Here is a 16,198-nt window from a genome sequence, read left to right on the forward strand (position 1 = left end):
GACAGACTCTTACTGTCTCTTTATGGCTAATGCCTATAGAAAAAAACAGGCATTGAAAGACAACATCAGAAGCAGTGCTCTGTCTCATCCATGTGTGCAATACATGATATGTGGCAAGATTAAGGACATGGTCAAATGGTGTGCTAACAGTCCAATTCCAGAAACCCACTGTAAGGATGAGTCTGCATCTGGTATTGGTAGTAAGGAGAAGTCTTGATTGGGTATATGTTGTTTTTCAGAGAACAATAATAGGTAATTTGCCAGTTCCTACACAAACAAACACAAGTCATCACATTTGTTGTTTTATTTGAGATATAATGATTTATTGAAATATTGAAATATTTGTTTTTCGTAAGTTCTCACTCTTCTGATATGAATTGGTAATAAAATACACTTCAATTACGGTAATATGCCAAACAATTCGACCAAGATTAATTAATTAATTTCATGGAAATGTCAGTTTGGCCGAATTGATTAAAATACAGCAATTGGAAACCTTTGATATCGTCGGATTGTTAGGGGCATCTGCCAAAACGTCCATCTTTCCGGAAGCATTGCATTTTACTGGAAGTGTTACGCAAGATAAGCCGCAATTTTCGCCTAACACGTGTTTCAGGCATGTTTTATCCTTCTTCTGAAATCTTATTTTGCTGTGTACAATACAATGTATGTGCTAACATTACTTAACATTAAAAAAGACGACAATTATAATTTCTAATTATATATTTCCCTCACCTACGATCATTTTCATGATGCGCTTCACAAGTGGGACGAGTATTTCCCCGGAGACAGGTGTTGTAAACAAAGGCCGGTCATTTATATTTAAAACCGGTAGCTTTAGTGGACTTAAACTAGTTATGTGATCTACGTACGCCCTATTTGAATTTTAATATGACAACTGAAATCAACCGAATTGAATTTTTTTTTACCAGTCTGAGATCAGTTGTTTTCAACCCGCAAGGCTTGCTCAGCGTCGAGGCGTAGACGTACGTACTAGTACTTCCGAAGAAAATTCAATCACCCGTATCAAAGAATACCAACTGGTGCTCAAACGAAAATCAGTGTAACTTCAAATTACTTTTAAGTATTTTATTTAAAAAGCATGTCATATTAAAACATATTGGGAAAAGGCAAAATACGAAGCCTACCTGTGCCGATAGACATACAGTATCTTGCTGGCACTCTTCCGATTTTCTTACTTATATACTCTCGCTGTGCACAAACCACGGTGCATATTGAAAACCCCACTGATACAACCCGAACGTAAAAAAGCATTTAATTGCCATAATTTTCACAAAACAGGTGCTTTTATAATTTAACGTGAGAATTGAGAACATGCAGAAAAGAAAGACTGGTCTTATCCGGTCTGATCTAGCATAGCGCAAACCACATGTTAATGAAGACGGTTCCATTTTGGGGGAGGGGGGTCACAGGAATGGAGTTTTTCATGGATTACGCTAAATATTATCAACATTTCATGCATCTGGGGAAATAGAAAGTGACTCACAGGTAACGTAAATACCCAGTGGAACTCTCTATGAAGCTCCCATGGAGTTAAGGAAGACGTCATTTTTATTGTTGACAAATCAGTTATCCATGTAGGTGAACAGCTACACGTGTTCGTCAGATTTTGACAGCGCGTGGTATTTGGCGCCAAGAAGTCTGGGCGGTCGATCCCGCTGATCTTTCGGTCGATTGTAGTAAATGTGAGATCTTGCGGTGTTGACTTCAAGAACGTTTCCCCATCTGCATATATATTTCAATCGAACTTGAAAATAAATTGCTTATTCTTCCCAAACTTTTTTATTGCCAGCAAACGCTATTATAATATATGGTCTTTATGAAGGTGTTTACCACGTATTCTACCCACTGTCGATACTTGGTTTCATCCATAATAGACCTTTTTTTTAACCCCCCCCCCCTCCCCAGTTACGGGCGTGATGAATCAGTCAGCGAGGGCAAGTCTGCTTAATTAGCACAATTTGTACGTCTAAAAGCACTATTATTGTCATCGGGGACAAAAGAAATGACAGGTACGTCATGCTTCCAGATTAGATCTTCAATTAATTGTTTCTTCCTCATTGACGAGAGCTATTGAAAGAACAACAATTGACAAAGGGCCGAGGCATGCAGCATCTATTTCACTGGCTTGAAAATTTACCGAGTCTTGCCGACGATGTGGTCGAACAATCGGAACAAGAAAAAAATTCTGTCGCATGATTTTGACGTATGGACTAAATGTTTGAGCCCAGAAAAATTAATTTTATAAAATAATTTTTGTGGTCGGATTGACTGGGTCCGTCGAAATGCTTGGCACATTACCGTAAACACAGGGATGTGATAAGCTTTTCTCAGATTTTTATTGTTGTAAAGCATCATTTGTACAAATTTCACAAAGATTGGACCACATTTGTCCAAATTATTAACGTTTAACTATTTTGATCCATGGAATTTGTCATTGTTTTCAATGTAATTTTTAGTTTTCTTGAATATATTGTCCGAAAAATAGTTTTGATTACACACAGTCAACTGATAATCTTATCTCAGATTTTTATTGTTATTAGGCATCATTTATACCAATTTCTCAAACATTAACCAAATTTGTGAAAATTATTAACATTTAACTATTTTATTCCATGGAATTTGCCCTTTTTCCAGGTAAACCTTCCATTGCAGCCTTGTGGCTTCTTGGTTGACAGACTCTTCCTGTCTCTTTATGGCTAATGCCTATAGAAAAAAACAGGCATTGAAAGACAACATCAGGAGCAGTGCTCTGTCTCATCCATGTGTGCAATACATGATATGTGGCAAGATTAAGGACATGGTCAAATGGTGTGCTAACAGTCCGATTCCAGAAACCCACTGTAAGGATGAGTCTGCATCTGGTATTGGTAGTAAGGAGAAGTCTTGATTGGGTATATGTTGTTTTTCAGAGAAAAATAATAGGTAATTTGCCAGTTCCTACACAAACAAACACAAGTCATCACATTTGTTGTTTTATTTGAGATAAAATGATTTGTTGAAATATTGAAATATTTGTTTTTCGTAAGTTCTCATTCTTCTGATATGAATTGGCAATAAAATACACTTAAATCAGACAAAGTATATTGTCTGAAAAAATCACTTTCATTACACACAGTCTACTGATAATCTTATATCAGATTTTTATGTTTTTAAGCTTCATTTATTCAGATTTCACAAACACTGGACCAGATTTGTCAAAATTTAATGTGTAACTGTTTTAAGCCTTGGAATTTCCCAGTATTTTCAATGTAATTTTCAGTTTCCTTGAATATTTTGTTAGAGAAAATACCTTTTATTAGACACAGGCATCTGATGAGCTTATTTCAGATTATTTCATTTGTGAAGCTACAGTTGTAAGTTTCACAATCATCCAAGTCCAAGTAACATCCAAGTTCATTTCACAGAGTTATTAACGTCCAACTGTGTAAATCTGGGGAATTTGCCTGTTAAAAAATTACATTTTGATTAATTACAGTCAGCTGATAAACTCATCTCAGATTTTTTTGTTTGTAAGCCTCATTTGTACAAATTTCACAAACATTGAACTAGATTTGTCTAAATTATTAACGCCTAACTTTTTTAAGCCATGGTTTTTCAAAGTAATTTTAAGTTTTTGTCAATTATATTGTTCAAAAATACAAATTAATTAGACACAGTCATTAGACAAGTTGAACTGATAAAGTTATCCCAGTCTCTTTTAACTGTAAATTCTGCAGTGAATGGCAATATCATGTAGAACCTGGGTAGTCAATAACACTGATATCCACAACACATGCATACAAACTGGTATTGAAGGGTGCTGAATAAATGAAATTATCCCAGTTTTTCATCGAATAAGTCACTTATACACTGACTATTACGTTTTACATATTTACTCACATCAACCCATCAAGGTAATGCAATGTTTTAAAAGAGGACTTTGACTATTTCTTCAACAGCGCAGTCTTAGTGGGAATGATGGTTGTGTCTTTAGTTTCACTAGAGTTACTCGCAAAGAAAGCACTTAACAGTGTATCCATCACATACAGCAGTTAGAGAGAGGGTACACTTAATTGGAGCAACCTCAAGCCTCAGCTGTTTGAGACTATATTTTTGGTATGAAATATGAACACAGTACAGATGAAATTACATGGGAACATTTACATGTACAAAATGTATTGCTCTAATTTATATAAATATTGTTTCTTTGATTCATTGAAAATGACATTTAAAAAGTCTTAAAATGTTCCAGTTTTTGTTATTGTGTACCTGTAATCTTTTAAGTAAATGTATGATTTTATCACATTATTACTGGTTTCAATTTTATCACAGTTCTTGAAATTGTATTTCAGATGTTTTGATGAATTAAATGGCTTAGAATTATCATTAATGTATTATAAATGTAGAATTGTCAGGCAACAAAGATTTGAAAAATAATAGTAAACATTATTTTTAAATAATAGTTAAAGCTGTATGAAATGGATATTACCAATAAAAACACATTGATTAATACGAACAGGAAAATTGTTTTTATTTTTTTTCCTTGGGGGGGGGGGGGGGGGGGGGCACTTTAGCTGGAATAAAAGAAATTCTAACCATTTTGTGTCTTTCAACACTTCTGAAAATAAGATAAAGAAAGTACCAGTACAGTATTAGTTTCCAAGTCCAGGTAACTTAGTGTCCCACAAGAGTGCTGTAATTATACTGTTTATCCAACCGGTTTAGTGAAAGTTTATCATCGAAAAATTCAAATATAATAACTGAAGTCACATGATACAAGTATAACAGAACCCTTCCTGCAACTTTTTATGTACAGTCACAGATGTGTCTGAACACGAAGCCATCACCTGTATCTGCCATCGCCTTCACTGTGCACTTTTTAGTAATGACACGTTAAGTGGAAAGCCATTTTACTTTTTATCTTCAAACTTGGGGAACAGATGTATATTCATAAAACACGGGTCGAGTTAAAAGTAATCAAAAGTAGAGTTAAAAGTGATCAAAAGTAATGCTGTTTTTTGCTTTTTTCAGCATATTTTATCTACCGTAATACAGATATCATGAAAACTCATATTTTGCTTTAAAACTTGACTAATTTAAAGGACAAATATACAGATCAAGTTAAAAAATAAGCTTGATCGGTTAAGTTTTGATGATGTTATGCCTTTTTTTTATATATGTGGTTTTTCCTTGGATTCAGTTCTTAGGCATGTTTAACAGTCTCATTATGGAACTAATTAGATACGTTAAAGTGATCTTTTGGCATTTTCTGCATCTTACCAATATTGTTAGTTGTATTGTTTAATAAAGTGTTTAAAATGGAAGTAAACTTGTATCATTGCAGTTTGTCAGATTCAATCATTCACTACGTTCAGAATCTCAGAATGGAGCTGCCTTGATTTTCCAATTTATGCATTTCTTGTGAAAATTTCATTTTTCTCAAGCTCATTCTGGCATTTTCAAAATGTGAATTTGAACTCTCATGGGCCTGAAGCCTTATGCTTGTTACACATTTTACTTACATTGGTATTACTTGTTGTACATAACTAAAATTTGATGTTGACTTTGCAGTTTAGCATAATATATTATTACTTCAAAATTGCCAGTAACCTATTTTGTGCATTATTATTTTCTGCTTTTTGGTCGTACATTTGACAGCTTTGCTGCCTTGTTTTGCAATACACCTCACTCCAAATTTCAGATTCCATACAAGAGCAAATCGCAAAGGTACAGTACTACACCGGCGCCAACAACTCTATCATTTCCGAGGGAGATGCTGAAGAAAGTGACGAAGGCTGCTCTTATACTGTTACTGAGACTGAAATGGATTCTGAGACTAAGGGCAGGACTATGAATTACAGAGAGAAAAGCTTGTTCGCTTGTATAAGAAAACTGGAAAGCGTTCTCATTAATAAACGGGTCATATATTAACTTGAGAATACGAACATTGTAGTGGATAAACCAAACGGGTTCCGATGAATCTGATCACATAAATGTGTTTATTTTTATTAAAATAGTCTCGTACAAAATAGCGACAGACTCTTTAGCCTTTAAAGACCTACATGTAGAAACCCTTTGATTGCATTGACAAAGATTTAAAGTGGCACCTATATTCTCCTAATCCATCAACGCCTTGGCGCTGGAAATGAGCACCTTAAACCTAGGAGTGAAACTGGTTGACCAAAATCTGTCTCTGTTATTGACTGCAGATTATATTACCCTAATGTCACACTCAGAAGGACAGTTACAAGGCATGTTAGACTTTCATCAGTGGTGCAAACAGCAGGGTGTTCTTATCAACTCAGACAAATCAAAGTAGGCTATACGCACCTCGGGAAGACCTGAGCTTAAGAATATGATTTTATATCACAGTGGGAGATAATAAACTAGAAATGGTGAACCAGTGTGAATAATTGAGCGTTTAGTCTCACTACACCGGCTACTTGGCGTTACACGCAAAACCGTTAACAAAAAGCAGTGGACTTGCGCTTGGAAAAAGTATATCTAAGACTCACTCTTATAAAACGCTAGTACTTGGATTATCAGCGTTGTATCCGTTCTGGACTATGTTTCGGGAGTCTGTGGATTCTCATAGTGAAAGCGCTCAAAATAAAGCGATTTCTTACTGACGAGTCCACGGGACCCGACTGGCTACCATGTCAGCACTGTAGATGGTTAAACACGGTGCAAAACTGGCAGAGAGTTGTTCGTTGAGCAAACTCGTGTCACAAAACGTGTGCTTGAGATAGATTAGCAGCGTTGCGTAAAAAATTGGTGCGAGCTTTCGAAAAAAAGAAAATGTGATGATTATTATTTATTTCATTGATAGTTAATCTGTTATTACTATTGTCATTGTTATTTTCTATTTTATTATAAATTTTGGCCCTGCGAAAACATGCTATCTTATTAACAAATTGTTCCATAATAGGGCCGGGGGTATACCCGTATCACCATAATAAAACAGTATTCTATTCTAGTTGTGCCTTTTCTTTGTATACAGTTATTTGAACAGCGAATAGAATAAACCAGTAAGCAGAAAAAACCGTTACATTTACATGTACAAACCTTTCGGCTTCACAAATCTATAGTAAACAATATATAGTAATTGAGCAATATACGTCTGAATGTTTAAACTGCATTGTACTGGTAATGATAATGATAACAACCTCATTCATTTGGAATTGAGATATGACCTTATGGGATTTGCCGCGAGATGTAACTTTTTAGATTGGATAAAAGTCGCATTTTGTCTTCTCTAACACATTCGATTGATTTTTATTGGGTTCATTCATTCTACCAGCGAAATCTGACTGCTGCCACTGGTCACTTGATATAATTTTTGATGGCTGATAAAACGTGATTGTTTTGCCGTTGTGATTTTAGTTAACCCGAATTGCCTTCTCGGGATCGGAATCCATAATAATGCCCTATCACATGATAAAGACCAATGCCTAAATCGAGGCCTCTGTACGGAGGGTGGTCAACTATACATTATTATGTAAACCAGGTGAGCACGTCACTTTGCTGAGAGGTATTCAGATAGGACCAAGGTCAGTTGGAAAAGAAGGAAGTCTCACTGCTACAATTTCCACATGTAGGCCGAAATTCTGCCACTGAAACAGCAGTAATCTGTTGTAAGTACCGTAGAGATAATATAAGATTACACTTCTGATTATGTGTGGATGACATTTTCCCAAAACGGTACATTTTCTATTGAAGTCGTATTGACCATGGGGACATGTAAATGACGTGTACGTCATTTTCTCCTAGAAGTCCAAAATGAGCTTGAAATAAAATAGCTTATTTTCTGTTATTATTTTCTAGAGGGAACTCACTTGCCAATAAAGAAGCAAGAAGATTATTCCAGTTGTCCAGAGACATGTTATTCCATCTTAAACAAAGCAAGACGACAAGGCAGGTGACTGTATATGCAGCTCTTTATTGGATGCCCTTTCATTCCTATAACCATAGCATTTTTTTTCAAAGAATCAAGTGTCTCCTGTTTTTTAGAATAAACTAAAAAAAAGTAATAATATCACTGTAAATTAAGTTCGTGGTTGCATAGAATGTGTTGCGTTTATATATTTTTTATATTATATGATTTTTATATTTCGTCATGAATTCCGAAATGAATTGCTATAATAGTTATATTCGTCTTTATAGAACATTTAGATCCTGTCTTGTGAATGTAAATTTTGTTTAATTTATTTCAATTTCATTTAATTCCAGTGACTTTTAACTACCGTTTATGAAAATGGATTGGCCCCCAACAAAGATATCCACTTCGTGTTCGACAGTGCCCGCACCCATGTCAAGATTGTCTCGCTTGCCGAAGTTTGTCTTAAAGTTAATTTGCAGGGTTGACATTTGATTTGGTTTGAAATGTAATGTTTGTATTGTGTTGTAATATTCTGCACCAGAACGTGCATCAAATGAAGTGTAGCGTGTAACGAGCGCTTTAATCATGAAACTTCTGATATAAATGGACTAAATCCAAGCGTCAGCCCTGCACGTCACTAGTTTATTACTCGAGATATGTTAATAAGTTGAAGCACAGCTCTCTATTCACACACGATGTATTTATTGTAATTAGTTTATATTTTTTTGTATATACCCACCAGTTCTCGAACCTGAAACGACAGAAATAACGTCACTGAAATCCCTGTCGTGCTTAAATGATGCATAAAAACGAAAAATGATAAAAAATATTGTAGAATTATCCCTTTAGGTGATGTCCAGGCAGAACACTATGATGGCACGACTGGTTTTCTGTTTGACTGTAAAATATGTGTGGACAAATTTGTAATAAGACAATTTGTTGTGCACTGGTAAATGCATGTTTATTCATATCAAATTGGATACAAATATTTATTTTAATGAAGTTTACTTTTGAAAAGGAAAAAATGTCGCACATCCATTACGTAAAATGCATATAGGATTCTTTTATTGTGGGTACAGTTGAAGAAGTGAACAAGAAGTAAATATGCAATAAACTTTTAATACAAATTATTACACGTAAAAAATAACAGCAGTGTGAAATTGTAAAATGTGCTCAAGTAATTGCAGAAATGTCCACACGTATTGAAACGGATTTTTATCAAATTGTGAATATGCGGTTATGACGCATGCTAAGAATGAATGGTTTACGGTGTTTTGATATAGTTTGTCTGATCAGTGACACACCCATAGTTTTATGTTTTATTGCTGGGAGGGGGTAGAAATGTTTGTGTTTTCAGAAAATCAAACCAGGGATTGGGCCAGTTTTTTTTTTTTTTTAATTAATGTTTTTGTTATTTCAGAAGGGAAATTGACCTTTGGCCTGCAAAACAAAGAGGAAATGTTTGATGTACACAAAAAAAAAAAAAAAAAAAAAAAAAATGGATTGTAGAAAAATTTTTACTTTTGGCATCTTTTGTCAATTAAGATGTATATGTAAGATTTGCATTTATCGCATCCTTATGCAACTCAAAATTTTGAGAAATTCTTATCAAATTCGTATCAATAACTAGTTGTCGCGTGTTTCTTTTTATGTTGTTCTTGTACCCGGTACTTTTTAAATTCTATTTTTCGGTCGGGATCAAGGGGTGATTGCGAAAAAAAAATGGAAGATTAGTTGCCAGTCCTGCACGTGGGTTATTGTTGTTGAATGTTTCTTGATCACTGAACACCGGAGACCGTTGAATTCACAACCATTTTCTGAGTAAATGTGCTTAGTTATTTTAAGTAAACTGTTTTACCATAACCTTTTCAATTTTCTTTACATATTATTATTAAAAATTACTATGACTGGGATAAGGTTGTAAACTGACCATGTCTTCATGCTGTTCTTGATTCGCACGACGCATAAATTTCCTATTTTAAGATTTAAAGAGGGGAAAATGACACAAAATATGAGGCACATATTCATTTATCTATGAGAAATGCATTCATCAAATTACAGAACTGAATAACGTTTGGCTGCTGTTTGGTGTTGTGTGCAATCATCAGCATGGCGACAGAGAGTAAGGTGTGGTGTCATGAGTGTGAACCCCTGTGGAGGGGATAACGTTTACAGGCCTGTAGCCAGCAATTTCAAAGGGGGAGGGGAGTCTTTTTCTGAAAAAGTGGACCTTTTACCATAAAATCCTCATGTACCTAGATTAAATTTTACCCAGATTGGAACTTTTCCCAGCAAAAAGTTTTTTTGAACCCCCCCCCCCAAACCCCCCTGGCTACGGGCCCGGCTTACATGAGATCCTATGCATTTTGAATTTTGGATGTCGTTACTAAGCTTGAATTTGGATAAAAATGTCCCTCGGTGAAATTTTCGATCAGTCATAAGACAAATACACCAATTTCAACTTTGAATGGTAGTTGTAAAATATATCACGTCCAATCTTCAATCAAAATGATTTATCTTGAGCGACAATTTTCAAAATGCATAGAACATCCGACACATTTAGTCATGGATAGTTGTATTTAAGCTTGATTTACACCTCGAAATGCGAAGTCGTTCTGAAAATTACTTTTTATGTAGAGCCAAAACGTAATGTTCGGTTTTTGCATACATCTGTATGGTGCAATTGCTTGTATTTGTTATAATAAACGTTGTAATAGTAGTTTCAAAATGTGCAAAATGTCTGTTGTTTACTCCTAACTTTCTTTTCTTCAGCTCGACTCGAACCTACGGCCTTCAGTTTCCTGGCCTTCTTCTGTCTCTTGTTCTGTCACCTTACCTGTTGAGCCACTTTCTCAACTTGTTCGTCTGTGCAACTGCATGATCCCCTTGTAGTAGTTTAAATTGTTTATTTGGAAATATTTTTGCAAAAGGTAATTTGCTGGGACCTAGAAGAGCCAGGAATCTAACTGGCGACCTTCTGTTTCTGAGGCAAGCGCGTTACCTACTCCTCTAAGTGTTCCCACCCACCCTCCCCGGGTAGACTTTCTTCTTATAGTAACCAAAGGAAAATTTTAATAGCACCCCTGTTATTCCAAAGTGCCCGAGCCAGGAATCGAACCCCAACCCCAGGCTACCACTGAGCCTAGTGGCCGTCAGTAAAAACATTAACACATTTTGTATATTCAATAAGTGTTTTATTAAGAGCAAAACAAATTGCTATTTATTCAATTATTTGTAAGACATAAATCTGTAAAACATTATTGTCTTAAGTATTTTATTACTACAAGTTTAAAAGGGTTCGAGTATCTGAAAGAATATAATTGATGTCTGTATTTAAACTCACTTAAAGGTGTAACAAATATAACATTTTTATCTATACGATTTGACAAATAAACTATCTACCGCACTAATTGTCTTATGTTTGATTTTTATCACACAAACAAAATATTTCAACTGAAAAAAACAATGGTGGATCTAGTCTCCGCCCTCCCCCGAGGAGAGAGACCCATTCTGGACTCACATGATCAAGTCCTCCAAATACTCCATCTCGCCCCAAAGGTCAACCTCTGATCCCATTAAAATATCCTTGATCCACCAGTGTATTTCTCTACATAACAAAAAAAATTATGAGATTTTTATAAAATGCTCTGTTTAAAATTGAACGCTTTTTTAAGTCGGACACGTAGCGTCGAGAAGAAAAAAAGAACACACTTTCGTTATGTTTGGCAAAAAAACGTGTCAAAAGTCCTGTATAAAAACATACAGCGTTTATGCAGCTATTGACAAAATGGAAAGAATAATTAGCAATAGATTACACACGGAAAATGAAATTTAAAAAAATCCCTTACAAAAGCTATATAGAAAACAAATAACATGTTCACCTATGAAATCTGGATTAAAATCCAAGGGAGAGATCTCGATGTTTCTAACATTTCCTACATCCATTTCCATTGTAAGAACTACATTCAGAGATAAATACTAAAACAAGAAAGAAGTTTCTTTACCATCCTATTACATGTATCAAATCAGCTTTTCAAGAAGGGAATTTTCGCAAATGGAAATTGAAATTCGTTAATTCTACATACTTCACTAGTAAAACAAAATAATCGAACTTGATTCGCAAAATTACATCTCTTACTCAACAAGACAGCAAATATTCAAATTTTAAGAGACGATATGCCTTTTTTTCTCATCTTAATATCAAAAGAAAGACATGCAATGAGATTTCAGTCCATTTAGATTTCAGTCCATTTGAAGGATGAGACTGAAGAATAAAGTCACGCCGGTAAAAACAGAAATTAAGAATTCGACACCGTAGAACTTATCAACGTTTTTGATAATGTGTCCTTTGGTGATTTAGGTGAAATTGTTTATTTATATCGCAGAAAAATATTTGTCTTTAAACCGACATAAAATTGATTTTTTGCGCAATCTAAACTAGGAATTCACGACTTGCTGTCTTGCTGAAGAATACAGCCAATAGTACCATTTCACAAATGTCAAGGCGACAAACATATGACTACGATAGTATAGAACATATTTCAGTGCGTGGGGGCGGATTATCGAAATAAAGCAAATAGTTTTGTAACTTATGACCATGCATTCTGATATATGATCACGTCAAAAAATATACTACATTTAATTCGCAAGAGACCTCAAATTCGAGATGTAATATGATATAAAACACGCAAAAGACACCTTTAGACAGAGCCTTTTCAAATCTGTTCCAAACAGCATTTCGGGCTATCAGCTCTCCCCTATGTCTTGAAGGGTTCATCTTATAATCAATACAACTTCAATTTAGCTCACACATTTAAATGAAGTGAAATATTAAATCTTGATTTATGAAATCTTGCCAATATTCAAAATGGAAATATATTACTATACCCCCTTAATAATTGAATTATGTTCTTTACTACGGAAATGGACGTTTGTTACTATATAATATCCTTTAATTCCACTGATAACTGCTCACTAAATATCAACATGTCAATAGCCTTATTCTCACAAGTAATTTTACAGCATTTTCCCCTCTTTGGCCATTTCTCAGGGTAAATTTCGACTGCCACTACTATTTCTACCGATGAAGCTCAAAATATTGAACATGAAGTGCAACTGCATTTTTCTGTTTCATGAGACGTGATGAGATGAAGTGAAGGAGAAAATAAATGGTACCGTACGTGGGGAAAATGTTGGGAAATGGTCACAACCACTTTTAAGCAAACGGGCGCCAAAATACTTCTCAAAAATAGATCACAATTTACTTATCGCCAAATATCTAACATTGATTTCTTAAGACTTTACGTTGGTTTGACTGAAATTACGATATTCGTATACTTAATATCTAGGTCGCCTTCGCTCCACTTCCTGATCACTCAGCACTGAGGAAGTGACGTCTCCTTCCAGGCTGTCCATCCCATTACATTCATGGTAGGGGAGGTAGCAGGCTGAAGTGGCCGCCTTTCCCATTCAGCTCTTACCAATATTTTACGGATGAAACTTCGTTTGAAATATACAACATTAAAAATACAAAGGACGAACTTTTGGTCAGCATATTTCAAATTTTGCCAGAAGAAAATTGGCCTCAGATCGTTATCCACCCCAAACTGAAACGACATTAGGTCACTGGCTGTCTTGATATGACGCAATATGGCACACTCATTTTAATATCTGAGCAGTTTTTGTTATGTTTTGACCAACTAGACTCAGGCCCGTAGCCAGGGAGGATCGGGGGGGGGGGGGGTTTCTAATGACCTCCCCCTATTTGCCTGGAAAAGGCCCCCTCTGGATAAAATTTTATTTAGGCGCATGATGGTTTCATGGTAAAAGGTCCACTTTTTCAGAGAAAGAACCCTACTTTTGAAATTGCTGGTCACGGGCCTGTAGACCGTGCTGCTGAGCCAATCTGGAGGAAAATACAAAATGCTGCAGCTTGGCAGCTGGTTTTAGATTTACAATTTTAGGGACATGGGATGGACAGCAGATTACAATGATTAAATGTTTTTAATTGCACAATAAAATAAAATTTGAGACATTTGAATGTAATTCTCTCATACAATGTGTATCTTCACATTCTCTCATGAATACATGCGTCTTTGGCCGTGTGTGAGCGCGCGTGCTCGTTCTCTGTTGTAAGCAAATGTGCCACGATTTACATCCGATTGGGGATTTGTCATTAATAAAGTAGTAGACATATATAAGAATGGCATAAAAGCTACAGGTTATCTACATACTATTAATGCTGTTCACGATCAGCCACTGATCAGCTATGACCGATTACTGAATATAAAAAAACACATAATCGATGAAAGGTGCGAAACATTATAAAGGCCTACATTTGGCAAAACAGCATTTTTTTCTCATTTCTCTTAGTTGAAATATTATCTTGATATAATGCTTATTTCAGTATATTAAGGCTATCGCCCTGACTACAAAGTTCTAATTACATGTATGTATTAATTGTATTAGTAACGGTCATTTATAATGATAAAAATAATAATAACAACAACAACATCAACAAACGGATCGGAGAATTCATCCTTGTATGTGTTCGGCTCTTAATTTGAAAGCTGAGAACACATATTTCATTAGACATATCAATAATTCAACATTCAGTTCGCATAAACTTATCGAGGTCTGGCTGACAAGCATATCTGTTTTGAAAATACTTTTTCTATTAGATTTTTGTAAAATTCATACTTTACTATAAAGTGCTTTTCAGTTTCTACTCTATGTTGGCATACAGCACATAGAATAATCTTCATATGGATATACATGTATAGATCTTGATAGTACCGCAATATAAATGCTTATCTTGATATATAGAATCAAAGATGACAGATGGATAATAAGGCTGACAGGACTGAATGTTTTTAATTGCACAATAAAATTAAATTTGATGAATGCGATTCTCTCATACAATGTATATCTTCATATTCTCTCATGAATACATGCGACCAAGATATGGACATAGGCAACAAGAGAAGCCTCGTAAGAGATGGAGGGATGAATTAGACGAGTACTGGGGAAATAAAACTGGATTGTAAAGTGCCAGACAGAATAAAACCAAACTGGAGTGTTAAGTGCAAGGCAGAATACGCTGGAAGAAGCAGGCTGAGGCTTTTTTCCAACACTGGAACAATTTAAGCTCTGAACGCTGACGATGATGATATAAACGTAATAAAAATAAGGATGACAAAGAACAAACGTCCTTTTCCATTGCATCATTCACCAACCCACGGCCTGTATCTAGGGTGACCAAGCTTTAATCCACAAGTCTTCAAAATAAATAATATAATAATATAAAATAAAATAAAATAAAATGAAAAGCAAATCACCAAAAAAACGCCTTAAACCATTTATTCTAACATATGGACTATTGAAACGAAACTCCCTACTGGGTTACACTACGCATAGGCATACAGTTGGTGTCGGGCAGGGGTCTGAGAGGGGAATCCCACCCCTCAACTATATGTATTTTAACTACGTAAAGGCGCTCTGGTTAAGAGGTCCTGTCCGCCTCGTTAATTCTATGTTGCAATACAATATTGCGTCTCTTTTAGAGACCCTAGTCAGCCTATGTCCAAATAAAGTGCATAATGATTCCTTTAGCCCCCACCCCCCTCATCGCGTCCCCAATTTAGTTTGAAAATTTTCAATTATTTACCTACCCCACTTAAAATATATTCTGTAAAAGGTATACTCCATTAGAGGAACCAGATTGCTTCTTTAGATCTTGTTCGTTTTGGACATATGTTAAGGAAGAACAACGCGCACGAACAAATCACTGCTATGTTTCTCTGTAAGAACCGCGCCGTCTGTAGCAGCGTGTATCGATCGTGATCTCTTTGGTAGATGCACTGTGTGGTGTGTTGCCGAATCCTATGGAGTTTGTCGTTTGGGACAAGTTGAAGCCAGAATCCATGGACATGATCCACTGTTACCTGTTGTGAGCTAAACGTCATCTGAAACAGACAAGGAAACAAAACTTAAAATTGCGCTGGTGCAAACCATTATTTAACCATTCGTTTCCTGGAGATACAGGATCAAATCTTTTACTTGATGTAGTCTGTGTAAACAACATAAAGAACAGATATCTTATATTCAGAGACCAAGTTCGGTGTTTATAAGTTTATTTAGTATTGAAAACGTGCATGAACAGTTTCAGACAAAGTTCACAATTTCACGCCTTTGTTAATCTAGACACTAAGTAAATTATTTCTCAATAAAAGAACACCATCATGTGCGTAAATATACTGTCCTTCGTACACCAGGTACGTAGAAAGACAAAAATCACCTATAGCGCACTCATCCAGA

General features: G+C 35.4%; 1 long non-coding RNA gene across 1 annotated transcript; it reads left to right on the plus strand.

Moving 5' to 3' along the window:
• Positions 1 to 7,479: 7,479 nt before the first annotated feature.
• Positions 7,480 to 10,610, plus strand: LOC106166513 (uncharacterized). The gene is made up of 3 exons (XR_001238812.2): positions 7,480 to 7,637; positions 7,828 to 7,921; positions 8,233 to 10,610. It is a non-coding gene; the product is annotated as an uncharacterized LOC106166513 (long non-coding RNA).
• The last annotated feature ends 5,588 nt before the right edge of the window (positions 10,611 to 16,198 follow it).

This window comes from Lingula anatina, chromosome 9 (genome assembly GCF_051362555.1).
Source record: "Lingula anatina isolate TDL-2025a chromosome 9, LinAna3.0, whole genome shotgun sequence".
Classification (NCBI taxonomy): domain Eukaryota; kingdom Metazoa; phylum Brachiopoda; class Lingulata; order Lingulida; family Lingulidae; genus Lingula; species Lingula anatina.